Genomic DNA, 6,000 nt, shown 5'->3' with positions numbered 1-6,000 from the left:
AGAAAAAACACTAATTTTCAAAGCATACTTCAACATATCCTAGAGTTGTCATGGGCTACCATTCCCTCTCTCAGATTTTTCCTTCTAGTTGCTTCAAAACACTGGAGGCTAGAAGAAGCATTAATATAGTGATTCAGCAGTCATACTAGTTTGCTGAGTCTTATTTTCTGTTATACCTCCTCCTTCTCCCAATCTATAGGGATCTTAGGCAATGCTCATTCTGACTTTTTCATGTTGAAAAGGGGTGTCCACCCTGGAGAACAGGGGGATGTAATTAACTGGTAATCCTGGAGAGGCTGTCCCTCTGAGTTTCAGGGTTTATCTGACCTAGGAACACCCCGGGAATTATAGGTTCTTGGGAGGCAAGCCTAGCACATGAAACCTTTAGAAAGTCTCAGTTTGAGCCCAAGGTGCTCTTAATAGTCAACAAGAGTGATGTGGGTGGGGTTTAGCAAACCATAGCAATTAGCAGTATCTAACTGAAGCTTGCCGAAAAGCAGCCTCCAAAATAGCCTCTTGATTCCATGTGATCTCTCTTGCTGTTGATGCCTTATTTTATTACACTTCTTTTCCTGCTTTTGGTCAGGAAGACATTGCCAATCTCACAAAGCCAGGACCAGATTCATCCGGGGAGTCATGTCCCACATTGTCAGGGAGATTTTTCACCACTGGATGGCTTGTACCATTCAAGGGAGATGACAATGATTTTCCTGGCAGAGTTGGGCTCAGAGAGAAAGAGGCCACATCTGAGCAACAAAAAGGCTCCCTAGAAGCAACCCTCAGACCTTGTTATGGGTAGTCTCAGAAACAACTAACTGGGGTCGGGGGAGAGGACAAGTGATAAGGGGTAGTTTTGATTCGGTTGTTGGTGACATTGTGTTTGCCAGTTCTTTGTCATACGGACCAATGAAAATTGTCTAAAATTGAGAGTGCTGCTGTACAACCAAATAAAGATACTTTAAGACATGGCTTGTTTATTTTGAACATTATCCATGATGCCCAATAGGTGGAGGGAGCTAAAGGATACAATGCCTAAGAAGCACAATGGTGAACAGTGATATATTTATATGATGGAATTTGGTGGGGCTACCAAAAGAAGGGATGTCAAGGGGCACACAATGGACTGAAAAAACCTTGGGGACAATGTGTTGTGCAAAATAAGCCAGAAACAAAAGAATGAATACACTGAAGTCTCTCTCAGAAAATATTTATAAGAAAATGGGATCCTAGATGGGGGGCTCTCATAGCAGCTGCATTTGGTCTGGAGTTGTAGATGTATTTCTGGATTCTGAGACACTGAGCTATACGTGTATCAGCTGGCATTTCTGTGGAACTTCAAGTAGCTCTGTGACACCTGGGTCTGATAAATGGAGCACTGCAGCCCTGAAAGTTAGCACAGCTATATATAATAATAGTTTAAGTAACTGAAAGAGATCAGGCCTCAATTAGAGTTAAAACAAAGACAATATGATAGGTTCTAAGGTAAATTAGGATGTAGCATAAAAGATGATAGGGTATGTACTCTAGACCTTCAGTTACGGTATGAGATCAAAAACCGAGAGGTTTATTATGTCTAGAACTTTCTGTAACACATAATCCAAATCAACCTGTCTGGATGGCTCATTTAAACAACCCAAACTCCTGGAGTACAGAACAGGAAAGAGACCCTGGAATTTTGTATAGCTTACTATAATACCAGGACACATCTCAGACTATGGTGGGCTGATAATTAAAAAAAGTAATAGTAAAATTCCCTTGAGGACCTGAAGGGGAAAAAAGAAGTGTCTGTAAGTGAAGCTTGGAAAGCTTTAGAGGATCCTGCCTTTTGTTTTCTCCAGGAGATCCTCATATTGCAGTAGATGGCACTGAGGGACACCCAGGCTTTCCATAGTGTTAACCAGTTTCACCTCAAACTCCATTTTGCTTGCACTGAAGATCCGAATAATAAACATGTCAGTAAAAGACCGCGTCTGGACAGGAACTTGCAACTAAATGGAAGGTTGGAAGCCTGGGAAGGAATTGTTTTTATAAAGCTTCCATCAGCCTGACCCATTGCACACTAAATCATATGAGATAGTAATAACAATTTCCTATTTTAATAAGCTTATTTGCACGTCCATAACTTCTTGTTTAAAAGTTCAGATGTGAAATTCGGCAAGCCTACAAATGTATGTTAGCTTTCAAGTCCCTAATATTTTCATAGTATATGTATAACAATCTCAGGTTTTCAGGATTTCAGCATGAAAAATACATTTGCAAAAAACTGAAACTCAGTAACCTTCATATAATAGATTTTACCTATTTATCCAACTTTATCTCCTGTTGTTGCTCTTATACAAACACCAGCCTCTGATAAATTGAGTCATTGTTAGTTTATATACTTCCATTTATTCATTATTTATTGAATATCTTCTTTGTACTAGATACTGCTCTTAACTTTATAGGTATTATTTCATTTAATCCTCAAAATAACTCTTCGAATTAGGTAGTGTTATCTCCATTTTACAGATGAGAAAATTGAGGCCCAGAGAGGTAAGAAATTTGTTAGCAGAGTTCTTTCTCTCTCTCTCCCAGGAACTGAACCCACGTCCACAGGATCTGACCTATGAAAACTACTTTTGTATAGAAGCTTGCCTCTCTCTCGCTACTGTTTGGGACCAGTAATAGATATATGACCCAAGCTGAGCCAATCAGATGCTTTCTCTTAGAAATTTGGAATTGGAATTCAGAGACTGCCAATCCCTGCTTCCGACTGTAACATACAGAATTGAGAGCCTTGGGGAGGCAGAGCCAGTAATGTGGTTGGAAAACCACAGAAAGTAGTGAAAAGGAAGATGAAACTGTGGCAAAGAGAGAAGTAGACATGAGAAACAGAGTTGTGACAATCTTTCAGCTCCTAATTTCTGTCTGATCTGAGCTATAGCTATATTCCTACTACTAAGTTCCACAAGATACTCCTAAATCCTTAAAATAAATTCTATTATTTAGCATAAACTAGCTCATTTGTCTCTGTTACCTGTAATTTGAAAGTCAATTAAGACCGTTAGTATATAAGAAAACCAGAACTTGAACCCAGATGCAATTCCAAGCTACATTTGTAGACACTACATTATATTGCTTCCAAATAAGGAACTGCTTAACTTAGGGATGGTGTGCTAATTCTGGGTGAAGATATAAGGATTGTGTTAATTACCACATCATTAATTAATTTCAAGGGGAAAGGAGTTGTTTCAGCTTACTAAAGCTGATAGAATGCAATACCCAGAAACAGATTGGCTTTTTAAAAAACATTTTTTATTATTAAATATAACATATATACAAAGAAAAAAAGCAGTGATTTTCAAAGTACACTTCAATAAGTAGATACAAAACAGATTTTAGAGTTTGTTATGAGTTACCATTCCACTATTTCAGATTTTTCCTTATAGCTGGTCCAAAACACTGTAGGTTAGGAGAAATACGGTTTGTGTGTGTGTGTGAAAAATAATATGTATGCTAAAAAACAATAAATTGCAAAGCAACAATTAGTTGTAGAACAGATTTCAGAGTTTGGTATGGGTTCCAATTCCACAATGTTAGATTTTTGCTTTTAGCTGCTCTAAGATACTGGAGACCAAAAGAAACATTAATATAATGATTCAGCAGTCATTTTCATTTGTTAAATCATACCTTCTTTGTGTAACTCCACTATCACCTTTGATTTTTCTCCCACTCTTCAGGGGTATTTGGGCTATGCCCATTCTAACTTTTTCATGTTGGAAATGGCTGTTGATAATATGGGATAGGGGGATGGAACCAGTTGCTATTCTGGAGAGGCTGGCCCCTTTGCTTTTCAGGACTTATCTAGTCCAGGGACCCATCTGGAGGTTTTAGGTTTCTGGAATGTTACCCTAGTACATGGAACCTTTGTAGAATCTTATAAATAATGCCCTAGGTGTTCTTTACGATCGGCTGGAATGGTTTTAGTTGGGGGTTGGCAGGTTATGGTGTAACTGAAGCCTGGGTAAGAGTGACTTCCAGAGTAGCCTCCTGACTCTATTTGAACCCTCTTAGCCACTGATGGATTGGCTTTTACAAAGGGGATTTATTAAGTCACACGTTACGGTTCTAAGGCCATGAAAATGTCCAAATTAAGGCACGAACAAGAGGATACCTTCTCAGAGGAAAGTCTGCTGGCATCTGGGGTCTCTCTGTCACATAGGAAGGCACATGACAACATCTGCTGTCCTTCTCTCCTGGCTTCTGGTTTCGAACCGCTCTCTTAGCCCTTGTGGGTCCTTTTGGCTTTTCCCTGGGGCATTTTTCTTTCTGCATCTCCAAACATCTGTGTCTGAGTTTTCTCCAAAATATCTCCCTCTTAAAAGATTGCAATAAGCTGATTAAGACCCACACTGAATGTGTGTGTCACATCTCCAATCAAGAGGCTCCACCTGTAATAGGTCAGCCATTACAAGCTTGGATTAGAAGAACATTGTTTTTCTGGGGTACATAAAAGTTTCAAACCAGCATGGAGCTATTTTACCAATTTATAGCCAATCCTGTATAAATTTAAAGAAGTAAAATAATTGAACGGGTTTTGGTGGTGAGCTCACTGGTTCTTCATGAACTCTGCTGCATCAGCAACCCTACTGTCATCATCAACAACATCATGTTCAGCTATCTAGGCTACACTGGACCATATATCCTGGAATATTTTGTGAATTACATACCTTGTTTTACATCATTAATGTAGAAAAACTTCAGGGACTATGGAAGACATGACAGTGTGTTCATTAAATCTATTTCCTCTTTCTCTCGGACACAGTGCTTTATCCTAGGTACCCTTGAAATTAATGTGACTATGTGAAAAAGGCTTGAATATATCAGAAATGATCTGAGCTACCTCAGATCTGTCTTACAAAAGCACACAATTTTCATCCACCATGCTCTTTTCCCAAAGTTAGTGATTTTGGAAGCCACACATTGAAGAGGTGGAGCTCCATGATGGAAGGAGGCTGGGTCTCCAAATTACTGCTCAGAGCAGAACCAATCACTAAGCACAACACCCATGTGAATTTTAAGTGAGAAAGAAATACTTTCCTATTTTGCTAAGCCATTAATATTTTGGAGTTTATGTATTATAGCTGCTAGTATTACCTTAATAGGGATTATCTCTTTGATTTGTAACTAATTAGGATACGTCTGAAGGCAAGAGAAACTTTATTAAAGGATAGATCTTATCATCAGTGTTAACAGGTCATGTTCAGAATTTTCCCTTTTAATCGACTAAAGCCAGATCTGCCAGGACAATTAGATGACTCTGATCGAATAGCATCCTGGGCATTTGGTATGAAAGAGGCCAGTGTTTCCAGTCCTTAATTGATAAATAACATTTCCAGCTATTAGCTTGGCAAGAAAAAATTGTCCCTTGATATTCTAGTTTGCTAGCTGCCGGAATGCAATATACCAGAAATAGAATGATTTCTAAAAAGGGGAATTTAATAAGTTGCTAGTTTATAGTTCTAAAGCTGAGAAAATGTCCCAATTTTAAGTCTATAGAAATGCCAATCAAAGGCATCCAGGGAAAGATACCTTAGTTCAACAAGGCCGATGAAGTTCAGGGTTTCTCTCTCAAGTGTGAAGGCACATGGCGAACACAGTTACAGTTTCTCTCTCATTTGGAAAGGCACATGGTGAACACGGTCAGGGTTCCTCTCTCATCTAGAAGGGCATATAGCGGACACAGCATCATCTGCTAGCTTCTTCTCCTGGCTTCTGGTTTCATGAAGCTCCCCAGGAGGCATTTTCCTTCTTCATCTCCAAAGGTCGCTGGCTCATGGACTCTCTGCTTCATGGTGCTGCAGCATTCTCTGCTCTCTCTGAATCTCCTTCATTCTCCAAAATGTTTCCTCTTTTACAGGACTCCAGAAACTTATCAAGACCCGCCCAAATGGGTGGAGAAATGTCGTCACCTAATCCAGTTTAACAACCACTCTTGATTAAATCACACCTCCAGGGAGT

This window comes from Tamandua tetradactyla, chromosome 8, assembly GCF_023851605.1.
Source record: "Tamandua tetradactyla isolate mTamTet1 chromosome 8, mTamTet1.pri, whole genome shotgun sequence".
Lineage (NCBI taxonomy): Eukaryota > Metazoa > Chordata > Mammalia > Pilosa > Myrmecophagidae > Tamandua > Tamandua tetradactyla.
This window is presented reverse-complemented; position numbering follows the sequence as displayed.